The sequence below is a fragment of the Chiloscyllium plagiosum genome, chromosome 19 (genome assembly GCF_004010195.1).
Source record: "Chiloscyllium plagiosum isolate BGI_BamShark_2017 chromosome 19, ASM401019v2, whole genome shotgun sequence".
Classification (NCBI taxonomy): domain Eukaryota; kingdom Metazoa; phylum Chordata; class Chondrichthyes; order Orectolobiformes; family Hemiscylliidae; genus Chiloscyllium; species Chiloscyllium plagiosum.
The window spans coordinates 59,542,030-59,555,045 of NC_057728.1; the positions used below are offsets into that span (position 1 = coordinate 59,542,030).

Below are 13,016 nucleotides of genomic sequence, written 5' to 3' on the forward strand. Positions count from 1 at the left end.
AATTCATTCAATAGAGATTTACAAAATTATGAGAGGTATGTATAGAATAGATAGTCAGAGTTTTTGTCCCAGGGCAGAGATGTCAATTACAAGGGAACATAGGCTGAAGAGAAAAAGGAGAAAGGTTAAAGGAGATGCGAGAGGGAAGGTTTTTCCACAGAGGGTGGTAAGTACCTGGATTGTGCTGCCAGAGGAGGTGGTAGAAACAGATATAATAGCATTGTTTAAGCGACATCATAACAGATATGTGAAAAGGTGGGGAATAGAGGGATATGGGCTGCATAGAAGGAAAAGGATTTTACTTTCTAAAGGCGCAGACTTGGAGGGCAGAAGGGCCTGTTCCTGTCCTGTACTTTGTTCTTCATTCTAAACCACCAATTCCAGAATTACTGCTGCAAAATGTCCTCACCCTCACTTGAGTTCAATTGTGAGACTTTTACTCTCATATTTTTCAAGGAATTTCTGTCTTGAACACTAAAATAATTAAATAGCGTGAGGCCACTCAAGTCTAAGAATCACTAGAGGGCAGTATGAAAGCATTGGTTAATGTTGATGTGGGTCATTTTCGTTTCCTTTAACTCTTGGCAATTTTTCCCTGCTAACCTTAGCATTCTGTCGTGAAAGTGCACAGTTCTTGATGGAGCATGATTCCAGAGGGTATGGGTTGTCAAATCCTCATTATTGAAGTGCAAAATTTGACAATGAGTATTTGGGAGGCTACCTTTCTTGTGGAAGCCACTGCTGCCCTGATCTAACATCTGCAAATGAAGGTAGTATTCAATTGTGTATAAGAGAACTTCTGGGTGGAACAAAAAATGGTCAACAGATGGTTCTCACTTTTGCAGCACACGTACTAAAAATTACAACATTGCAGAGGGAATTAGCAAGGCACCTGTGCAAGGATGATACACAAATTTGTGAAGCATTCCATGTTTTAGGGCTCTTCTAGAATAGTGGTAATGACCCTGTTTCTGAGCCAGAGGATCCAGGTTCCAGCCCAACCCACTCTAGAGGTACATCACAACATCGGCACGGTGGCTCACTGCTGCCTCACAGTGCCAGGGACCCAAGTTTGATTCCCATCTTGGCGACTGTCTATGTGGAGTTTGCACATTCTCCCCGGATCTGCATGGGTGTGCTCTGGTTTCCTCCCACAATCACAAGGATGGTGAATTGGTGAATTGGTCTTGCTAAATTGCTGATAGTGTGAGGTGCACTAGTCAGGGGTAAGTATAGGATAGGGGAATGGGTCTGGGTGGGTTACTCTTCAGAGGGTTGATGTGGACTTGTTGGGCTGAAGGGCCTGTTCCCACTCTGTAGGGAATCTCTGAACCTGTTGACTTAAAACATTTGCAAATGCACATTTCCAACAGAGGTCATTGAAAATTGGACATGCAGGAATCTCTAGGTAAGATATTTTCTAATGAATTTGTTCAGAGATGTTATAACATGCCATGGGAGGTGGGACATGAATCCAGCTCCCCCCAGTTCAAAGATAGGGTCATTAGCAATGCATTTCAAGAGTCCTCTAACATTGGAGAGTTTGTGACCAAAGACTCCAATAACTATCTGGATATTTTCTGAATATTCAGAGATCTTACCACAACCATTGAGTGGGTAGGACTTGAACCCAGACCTCCTGGCTCAGGCATAGAGACATTACCATTGTCCCACAATCACCCTCTAGGAGTCTCTAGATAAGATAATTTCCAATCAACATTTTCAGAGATGTTATGACATATCATTGGAGCAAGTGGAACTTGATCTGGACCTCCTTGTTCAGGGATAGGGACACTACCACTGAACCACAACCACCCTCCTGGAATTTCTAAGAGACACTCCTCTTCATAATCCAAGACAGATGAAGCCCATGTTGGAAACGACTCTTGTGACATAGTGGTAGTGCCCCTGTGTCTGAGCTACGAGGCCCAGATTCAAGTTTCACTTGCACTAGAGGTGTGTCATAATACATCTGAACATGTTGATTATAAGGTATATGTTTTTTTTCCAGAAAATCACAGAATTGCTGGAGCATAAAAGGAGACCAGTCTGCCCAACATTTCGGTACAGGCTCTCCAACAACCATTCGCCAGCCTTTTCACCATAGCCCCACACTTTCTTTCCATTCAAATAATCATCCATCCCTCTGGAATGCTTTAATTGATTCTGTCTCTATGACAGTTTCAAGGACTATCTTTACTCACTCAACAAATAATTGAACAATAACGCAGCAACTGAGTGACAATGTATTAATTATTTTTCAAATCTTTTTAATGCCCCTTGAACTAAACACAGATGGGCAGCTGAACAAGAACAAAAAGTGCAATGAGACTGAACGCAATAATGTCACTGCTTTGGAAGATTGTCCAGAAGAGAAGAGTTTGTAGTACTGAATAAAATAAAAAAAACTGTGCATGCTGAAGACCTGCAACAAACAGGAACAGAAATTGCTGGAGAGAGAAAAACAGAGTTAGCGTTTCGAGTGCAGTTCCAAAGAAGGGGTGTCACTGGACTTGAAACATTAACTCTGTTTCTCTCTCCACAGATGCTGCCAGACCTGCTGAGTTTCACTATCATTCTTGGATTTTGCTTTATTGAACGCTTGTTTCAAAAAGACAGATTGCTACCTGCATTGCATTGACAAAAGGCAGTCAAAGAATGATCCACTCGTAATGAAGGAAATGTGAAGACGCACAGATTTTATTAAGGACCTGCTTTCTATCTGATAGATGAATAATTTTCTCCAAACATCTGAACTGAGAACTGCAAAGACTTTGCTTTCCTGTTGATACAAGGTACTGGCAAGAAGTGTTTGATGCATACCATGTGCTGTACTCATGCCATAATTTTTCTTTTTATAATAAACATCTGTGTTATCTGTTCAACAGCAGAAAAACAAAGAAAAACTACAGGAAGCCCTAAGAGACAAAAATCCTGTGCTGCTCTTGATACTTCCATTTGCTTGATGCTGTGCAGTTTGATGCTGTGCAGTTGTTTGTTGAATTACCTGCCAGATTCCACTTGTTTGTCACAAAATCAAGAATGCGCAGATTGAAAACCACGAAAAAAAGAAAAAGGCAGATCACAGAATCAGGAACGCACGCACATAAGTCCAATTATTTGTTCTCTTAATCAGCCAAGAAAAATGTAACTGACTGCAGCTGTGTTTAATTATTGGCATTTTGAAATCCAGGCTAAGGTCAGTCACTCTTCAGATTAAACCTCTGCTGGAATGAGATGGAATAGCTGTAAGAATCATGCCACTGATCTCTGTTCAAGATTTCAGCTGTCCCTTAAATGACCACTGGTCCAGAGTGGAATATCTTATGTTCTTATTCAGCTAGCTACGTGGCATGGATCAGAAGCTGTTACCATTCAGGGTCATACAGAGAGATAGCAAATTAATTCAGTATTGCTTAATCCACAAGTGTCATTCATGCCAAAGTCTCTCTGACAATCTTTCTGGACAAAACGTGCACATGCTGATGAAAAACACTCCAGCCAGAATTCTAAGAATTGTGATATACTAATTGAGGTATTTTGTTTTACTTGCTCCTGGGACATGGGTGACACTGGGAAATCAGTATTTATAGCATATCACTCATTAAAACCATCATGCCATAGAGATTCTTTTGCAGGTCATTCAAGATTGGTTGCAAAATTACTGTTACACCGACCATATACTCTGAACCCTTCAGATGCATATGCTTATCATGTCCATTTTAATGGCCATTTTAATTCACTCATGGGATGTGGGCATTGTAGGCTGGGCCAGCATTAATTGACTGTTCCTAGTTGCCCCTTGAAAAGGTGATGATCTTCCTTCTTGAAGTTCATGTGCTGCAGGTTGACCCACAATGCCACGTGGGAGAGAGTTCCAGGAATTTGACCCAGCGACAGTGAAGAATACACCTTCATGTCAGGATGGTGAGTGGCTTTGAGGGCAACTTGCGGTGACAATGGCCATGATGATTGGAAGACCTGGTACAACTCTGTGAATAATGCTTGGGGAGTGGTTGGGGGCCCTCAGAGAGGTGGTTGGAAATAGACACCTTTGATTTCTCAAAGAAAATATCGCGAATCAAATGGAGGTCACCTCAGTTGCATGCTAGTGATGAGTAATGCACACCATTAGCAGTACACTGTTTATTGGAATGTCCATTTCAACATCCTGAAGGTTACCATTGACCAGAAACTCAACTGGACTAGCCATATAAATACTGTGGCAAAAAGAGCAGGTTAGAGACAAGGAACACTGCCATGAGTAACCTAGCTCCTGACTCCACAAAGTCTGTCCATTATTGACAAGGCATGAATCAGGAATTTGCTGGAATATTCCCACTAATCTTAATGAGTACAACTCCAATAGCACTCATGAGGTTTGACACTATCCAGGACAAAGCAGATCACTTGATAAGCACCACATTTCATAAAAGTATCCATTCCCACCAACTCTCAGTAGCAGCATATGTGCCAACTACAAGAATCACTGCAAAAATTCTCCAAAGCTCTTTCAACAGCACCTTCCAAACCCACAGCCACTTCCATCCAGAAGGACAAGGGCAGCAGATACATGGGGACACCACCCAAATGTAAGTTCCCTCCAAGCCACCCACCATCCTGAATTTGAAATATATCACTATTCCTTCACTGTCACTGGATCAAAATCCTAGAATTCTCTCCCTGACTGCATTGTGGAGCTAGCTACAGCACACAGGCTGCACCTTTTCAGAAGGGAACTCACTACTACCTTCTCAAGGGGAAAGTAGGGACAGGCAATAAATGCTGGCTCATCCAGCAAGCCTCACATCCCTTGAGTAAATTAAAAACAGGAACCAGCTGTATAGTAGGAAGGACAGAGTTGGTTTTCCATTATTGCCCAGACGGCACCTCCAGTTATCTGCCCTAATTTGAGCTGTTGCTTTGAAATAGAGTCCAATCCAGTACTCCTTCCACCTCCCAGCAGAGAGTTTAATTGATCTCAACATCTCAATCACTCAACATTCAGAAGGCTAGTAGAACATGCACGAAAATGGTTCTTCCATACCTAGCTGATACTATCCCTGCCAATGGCAGATGGCATATTTTGGGCAGGCAGATGTTACACTCTAATAAACACATGTATCTTTGGATGGGATTGGTCCCTTGTAATTGTCCTAAAGGTAAGCTTTAGGAACACGTCAGGAATTGAAACACATCATGAGTGTGTTGCAAAATACATGGCAGTTAAAGGCCATAAATTGATCAAAGTTCCACCTGGATTCTTTGAACCGAGAAAACCTGTAAGGCACTTGGATGTTTTCCTCTCTCCTCCAAACATCCCATGTCATCACAAAACTTAGCTCCAAAAGTAGTCATTCTCTTCTAAAAACTTTAAACTGAGATGTTTGTTAATGCTGCAAAGAGTTGGCTCATTATTTTTTCTAGCCTAGATTTGTTCCCTGTTGTTCAGTCACTTCATTATTCAATTTACAGTTTTGTTCTCTATCCCAAGAGATTTCGCTTTAGCCACAAGCAAATGAGCTCAATCATTAATCCTCTTATGTGAACACTATCGCATATCAAGAGCAAGAAGTATACGGGGAGACAGCAATCACTTTGACAACATGGATTGCCCAAAAGGAGAATAAAACTCCAGCATCAAATTAAAGCTATATATATTATAAGCAACTAGTGTCAGGGAGTGATTTTAAGTCTATAATCCAATCTCTGTCTTCACACCAACAGCTTCTGATATTATCTGAACCTCCTCAATTAGATTACAGTTTTGCAGTCATCCGAGATATCCATTCCTTTACATTTATATATTGATTCTGCTCTGAAGACTGTTTAAAACAGTAATATAATTGAGCAGCTGTCTCATGAGAATTTATTCAGACAGTGAATGTAGAGCATGAAAGCAATGAGTCTTTAAGGTTGGACTGAAGTGGTCTCGCAACATGTTTGGAAGAATTTATCTAAATCCCAAAATGCACTTAAATAAGTGTGAATTTAACATTGTGCATCATTTCATTTATCTAATTGCACTGTTGCTGTGTGTAACATCACTAACCTCTCTCACATGTTTCCTCTTTCAAATAATCTTGCAAAGAACTGGAAACGTTCTTGGCTTAATTTCTCTCGTTTGATTCTTTCCATGCCTATTTCATGATAGACTTTTAAAGCATTCTCATGTTGTTTTCATTTTTCTCTCCTTCTAACCACAAAAGGTAGAGACAAAACCAGTCCATCAAGGTTGCAAATTCAGCAACATTTTGCACTAACAGTGCAGCTTTGATAATTGATTTGTACAAAAGTGATAGAAAGGGTGCAGGAAATCTAATGGTTTTCTGAATAAGATATTTGCTGAAATAGATATTTGCTGAAATAAATTCTAAAACTGCATACAGTACTCCACATGCAGTCTAACTAAACCCCTATATGAAGCAAACTTTCATTACTCCTGTACTCAAATTCTCTTGTCATAAAGGCTAACGTTCTATTAACTTTCCTATTAACTTGCTCGCCCATCTTTATTTACCCTGGATGAGGTAGTGGTGAGCTACTTTCTTGAAACTCTACAGATCTCAGGGTACAGTAACATCCACACTAATGTTATAAAGGGAGTTTCAGGAATTTGACCCAATGACAATGATGGAACAGTGGTATAATTCCAAGACAGAATAGTGTGACTTCCAGGGGAGCTTACATACTTACTTACCTCCTTACTTACCGCCCGTGATCTTCTAGGCGGTAAAGGTTGCCTGCTTGGAATATGTTGCAAAAAGCCTTAATAAATTACTGTAAGACGCAATAAATTCCACTGTGTGTCACTGGTAAAGGGTGTATATGAAAAAGGTGGCATATGGTGTGCTAATCCAGTGGACCGCTTTGCTCTGGAGCGTGTCAAAAGTCTTGGATGTTGTTGGAGCTGAATTCTTCCAGGCAAATAGGGAGTATTTCATCAAAGATTGCAGATAGTGGACAGGCTTTGGGGAAATGGCATGTGAGCTGCTCACTGCAGCATTGCTAGTCTCTAACCTGCTCTTCTTAACTATTTCTTTTCTGAAAGCTTATCAGCAACAGGTAGGAGCATTTAACATTAGCGATTTTTGTTTTGATTATAAAACTGCAATCACAAAATTTCATAACTAAAATGTTCGGAAAGAACAATCGCAAAATTTAATGTAGAGAAATGTAAAGTAGAGCAAATAGCAAAAACAAAAAGTAAAGAAATAGCATTGCAAATGTATAGCGCCTCATCTGATTCTGTTGCAAAGCAATGCTTATCGTGGAAAATGAAAACTCATGGTGTTTGGGGTACCATATTGGAATAGATAGAAGCAGGCTGGCTAACAGAAAGCAGAGAGTAAGCATAAATTGGTCTTCTTCTCAGTTTAGGAAGATGTAGCAAGTTGTGTGATGCAGGGAGTGGCATTGGGATGTCATTTGTTTATAATTTATGTTATAAGTCATTGCTAAATTTGCTGACAACATACAGCTAGGAAGGGAAGTAAGAGGATATAGAGACTACAATGGATACAAATAGGTTTAAGTGAGTGGGCAAAAGAAGAGTAATATGGGAAACTGTGAAATTGTCCCTTTTGGCACGAAGAATTTTTAAAAAACCCAAATGGTGAGAGTTTGCAGAGCTCTGATATGTTTATCGTGATGGGGATTGAATACAAAGCAGGGAGGATATGCTTCAGTCATCATGGCGGTGGTGAGATCACATCCGGAGTACTGTGCTAAAAATATTGGCCATTTTATTTAAGGAAATGTGTTAATGTGTTGGAGGCAGTTCCGAAAGGTTGACTACACTAATAACTGGGGTTGTCATATATGGAAAAGTTAAATAGGCTGGGCTTGGAGCTGCTGGAGTTTAAAAGAGTAAGAAGAGATGTGATGAAACATATAAGATCCTGCGGGATCTTTACAAGAATGGATGTAGAGAGGGTATTTCCTTGTATGTGAGAATCTGGGATCACCCATTTAAACAAAGACTAGATAAACTTTTTCTCCCCTCTCAGAGGATTGAGTCTTTGGAAGTCTCTTTCTGAAATGGTGCAGGAAGCAAAGGCATAGAATCCCCACAGTGTGGAAACAGGCCATTCAGCCCATTGGGCCTGCCCATCCCTGGACAATACAGACAATTTAGCTTGGCCAATCCACCCAATGTACACATTGTTAAACTGTGGGAGGAAACCAGACTGCCCAGTGGAAACCTGCACAGACATTGGAAGAATGTGGAAACTCCACACAGATGGTTACCCAAGGCTAGAATCAAATCCAGTTCCTTGGCACTGTGAGAAGCAAGGCTAGTCACCGTGCCACCCAAGTCCTTGAATATTCTTAAGTTACAGGTAGGTAAAGTTTTGTTACTCAAGGGGGTGAAAGGTTATCAGAAGCAGGCATCAATATGAATTTAAGGTTACAATCAGATCAGCCACAATCTTATTAAATGGCAGAGCAAGCTTGAGGGGCTGAATGGCCTACACTTGCTTCATTTTCATGTGTTTGAATGTACGCTTGTACCTTATCACATTGGAAGGATGTGCCAGCATGTTTTTAATCAACAGATTACTCTTAGAGACATGGAGTCACACAACACAGAAACAGACCCTTTGGCCCAACTCGTCCATGCTGACCAGGTTTCCTTGAATGAACTAGTCCCATTTGCCTGTATTTGGCTCATATCCCTCTAGACCATTCCTATCCATGTACCTGTCAAAATGTCTTTTAAATGTTGTAATTGTACCCACTCCCACCATTCCTCTGTGTGAAAAGGTTGCCCCTTAGGTCCCTTTTAAATCTTTCCCCTCTCACCTTAAACCTATGCCCTCTTGTTTTGGACTTCCCCCACCCTGGGGAAAAGACCTTGGCTATTCACCCTTTCCATACCCTTCATGATTTTATAAACCTCTATAAGGTCATCCCTCAGCCTCCAACACTCCAGGGAAAAAATAGTCTCAGCTTATCCAGCCTCTCGCTATAACTCAAGCATTCCAGACAAAGTAAAAACCTTGTAAATATTTTTTGCACCCTTTCTCAGTTTAATAACCTCCTTCCTGCAATAAGGTGGCCAAAATTATATGCAGTACTCAAATGTGGTCTTACCAATGACTTGTACAGCCGTAACATGACATCCTGTATTCAGTTCTCTGACTAATGAAGGCAAGCATGCCACACACCTCCTCCACCACCCTGTCTACCTGTGATGCCACTTTCAAGGAATTTTCAAGAAACTTAACAATTACTTTTGGAGAACAGTCACTCTGTGTGTATCTTCTGTTGCTTTGATTATGTCATTCTAGATTCTCCCGCAAGTTGCAAGACATTTGGAGAGGTTCATGAGTAGGAAAGGTTTGGAAGAATATGGGCCAAGCACAGGCCGATGGAACTAGCTTAGTTTGGGAACAAGGTCGGCATAGACTGGTTGGACCGAAAAGTATGTTTCCATGCTGTAAGACTCGATGATTCTAAGACTCTTAAGTATTTTCCATTTCCATCAAATCAAGTGACCTCAAGTTTGACAGGCTAGGCTTTTAACTGCTGGGATTTTGAAGAGTTAGAGGTGACTTGATTGAGACATATATGATCCTGAGAGGTCACGGCAAGATAGATATAGAAAGGATGTTTGCTCCTATGGGGAGAACAGAACTAGGGTCACAGTTTAAAAATAAGGGGTTGCCCATTTAAGACAGAGATCAGGAAATGAAATTCTCTCAGAGTTGTGAGTGTTTGGAATTTCCTTCCTCAAAAGGCAGTGGACACAGAATTTTTAAATATTTTTTAGCCGAATGTCGATAGTTTCTTGATAACCAAGGGGTTGAAGATTATCAGGGATATGTAGGATGTTGAGATGAGGTTAAAATCAGATCAGCTATGATCATGTTGAAAGGGGGAGCAGAGTTGAAGGACCAAGTGGCCTATTCTTATTCCCTTGTTCATATGTTCCTCTGTAACCTTGCCTCATAAGGCAAGCTACCCATCCAAGTATTAGTCTGGTTAACCTTTCTCAGCCCCCTCAAATATATTTATATTTCCATGGCTTTGTATATGGACATATTGAGAGTTAAGTTCACCGAAGATGGTGTGGTATTTTTCCATTATAGTGGAAAGGCTGTAAGCTTTCACTGATGACTTGATGTGTTGTTTTCTGAATGAACGGTTGCTGGGCCAATCCATGCCAAGTTACTCACACTCACCAACATGTCACCAACTATATCTGTCAGCCTGAGTTAACCACTTAATCTGCCCTGTGCTGGTTCCATCAGAATGCCCAACCAGTCATCATCTCCTGCAAGGCAATCTGTGCTAACCTCTCCAACAGTGACATTCAAATCTGCGACTGTCCCCAAGTTTACCCCTGAACCTCATCTTCAGCAGTTATGCAAACACCTTCCTTCTCACTCATCAGTATAACAAGAAAGAGACAGGCACCAGGTTTCACCATATAACGGCATTTTTCAAAGTGTAAGAAGAAATATTGACGTGCCCATCTAGCCATCAGGCTGCTGTTGCTGCTCTGGCACCTAATGGATTTGTCAGTGCCTCTGTGAATAGTTATTTATCCAGTGCTCCCTCCTCTGGCTTATAAGCTACATGCTCTGGGATGTGCTGATGCATACAATCATTTGTGTGAAGGTTGATGTGCAGCACCAGCCTGTCCAGGCCCTCTGACACTGCTGGCAGACTGCTCTTCCACATTGAAATGTAACATGCTGACCCTGAGAAAAACTTCATTCAGAGCTTGTATTTTGGGTACTGTGGGTGACCTTTATGCCATTATTTAAGTAGAAAGGGACATGAGGTGTAAAACCAAAATTATACTGGCTCCAGGTGTAGGGGGAACCTGTCTTTTCCTACACTTGAAATCCAATGTTTTTCTTTGTTGAGTGCTTGTCCTGTTTGAACCTTTGAACACATACCAATCTATGCAGTGTTCTAAGAGTTTTCAAAGCAAACTTTCTTTCTTTACACTCTTGCCTCTCAGTATTGACACTTCAGTACTATTTGCAGGAAATGCAGCAGTGCTGAGTAAGACATGAGTCCTCATTTGCTTGTTGAGATGAATTCGGCTATCCCATGGTGTTCTTCACAGAGTGTTCAATTCCAGATTACCTCACCATATCCAACCAAACAATAAAAAAAGATTATTGGACTCCTAGGCATTTGGAGAGATGTGCTGTGCACAGATTGACTGCTCCATTTGCTAATATAGTAGTAAGAGCACTTCAAAAATAAGCTATTGGTTGTAACAGGCCATAGGATGCTCTGAGATCATAATACTATGTTTTCTATGTACTCCTGAGGCTTTATAAGGCTCTGGTCAGACCACATTTGGAGTGTTGTGTGCAGTTTTGGACCCCATATCTCAGGAAGGATGTACTGATCCTGCAGTATGTTCAGAAGAGGTTCACAAGAAAGATCTCAGAAATGAAAAGCTTAATATATGAGGAAAGTTTGAGAACTCTGGGTCTATACTTGTTGGAATTCAGAAGGATGAGGGGGGGGATCTAATTGAAACATACTGAATACTGAATGGCCTGGACAGGGTAGATGTTGGGAAGATGTTTCCATTGGTAGGAGTGACTCTGATCCAATGGCACAGCCTTACAGTAAATGGAAGACCTTTTAGAATGGAGATAAGGAGAAACTTCTTCAGCCAGAGAGTGATGAATCCATGGAATTAATTGCCACAGAAGGCTGTAGAGGCCAGGTCATTGAGTATATTTAAGACTGAGATAGATATGTTCTTGATTGTCAAGGGGATCAAGGGTTACAGGGAGAAAGCAGAAGAATGGGATTGAGAAACTTATCAGCCATGTTTGAACAGTGGAGCAGACTTGATGGGCTGAATGGCCTAGTTTCTGCTCCTGTGTCTTACGGTCTTATGGTTTTATGGTCTTTTTTCTTTGAAAGGGAATTGAGAAGAAAATCAAGGCTGACATTCTAGTGCAGCATTGAGATAGTTGAGGTGCCACCTTTCGTATAAGACACCAAACTGAGGCTCTGTTTGTCCTCTCAGTTCAGTTAAGGTGAGGTCACCATAATCCTAATTGGACCGTTGGGCTGCTCTCCCATTAGAGACAGAGATGATTGGTGGTGGGTTTGGCCTGAGGGTCACTACACACAGGTGAGGGGAGAGGTTGAGAAAGACACGAGTGAACACAGCCCAGTCCATCATGCAAGCCAACCTTCCATTCATTGACTCTGTCTATACTTCCCACTGCTTCAGGAAAGCAACCAACATCATCAAAGACCCCTCCCACCCTGGTTATACCCTCTTTCGTCGGGCAGAAGATGTAGAAGTTTGTATACACATACGAATGGATTCAAGAATGGTTTCTTCCCCACTGATGTTAGACTTCTGAATGGACCTCTCAAATTTTTAATTTAACATCTATCTCACTCTTTGTGCAGCTTTTCTGCAGCTGTAACATTGTATTCCTTCCTCTGTTCTATTACTCTAACACACTTTGCCCGGTATGGTCTGTAGTGCATGCAAAACAAAACTTTTTATTGTACCAAGGTACATGTGAGAATAATAAATGAAATCAAATTCACAGTAACCTCAGATTGTACAGGAATTGAGCTCACATTCTTAGTGTCACTCTGCATCATAAACTAATTCTGGATTAGTGGTGCTGGAAGAGCACAGCAGTTCAGGCAGCATCCAAGGGGCAGCAAAATCGACATTTCGGGCAAAAGCCCTTCATCAGGAATAAAGGCAGTGAGCCTGAAGCGTGGAGAGATAAGCTAGAGGAGGGTGGGGGTGGGGAGAAAGTAGCACAGAGTACAATGGGTGAGGGGATGAAGGTGATAGGTCAAGGAGGAGAGGGTGGAATGGAGAGGTGAAAAAGGACAAGTCCTAATACACGCTGTGACGTCGAACAATTCTTCCGTCGCCTCCGCCTCTGAGCTTACTTTCACAATCAGGATTCCCGCCCACCTTCCGAGGACCCCTTCACCCACCTCCAACATACTGCATCCAACATACTGCCTATTACCTGCCCTCGACCTCTTCATTTCCA

At 41.5% G+C, this 13,016-nt stretch overlaps 1 non-coding gene across 1 annotated transcript; it reads left to right on the forward strand.

The window, feature by feature from the left end:
• Nucleotides 1-829: 829 nt before the first annotated feature.
• Nucleotides 830-937, forward strand: LOC122559868. The gene has a single exon (XR_006314580.1). It is a non-coding gene; the product is annotated as a U6 spliceosomal RNA (small nuclear RNA).
• The last annotated feature ends 12,079 nt before the right edge of the window (nucleotides 938-13,016 follow it).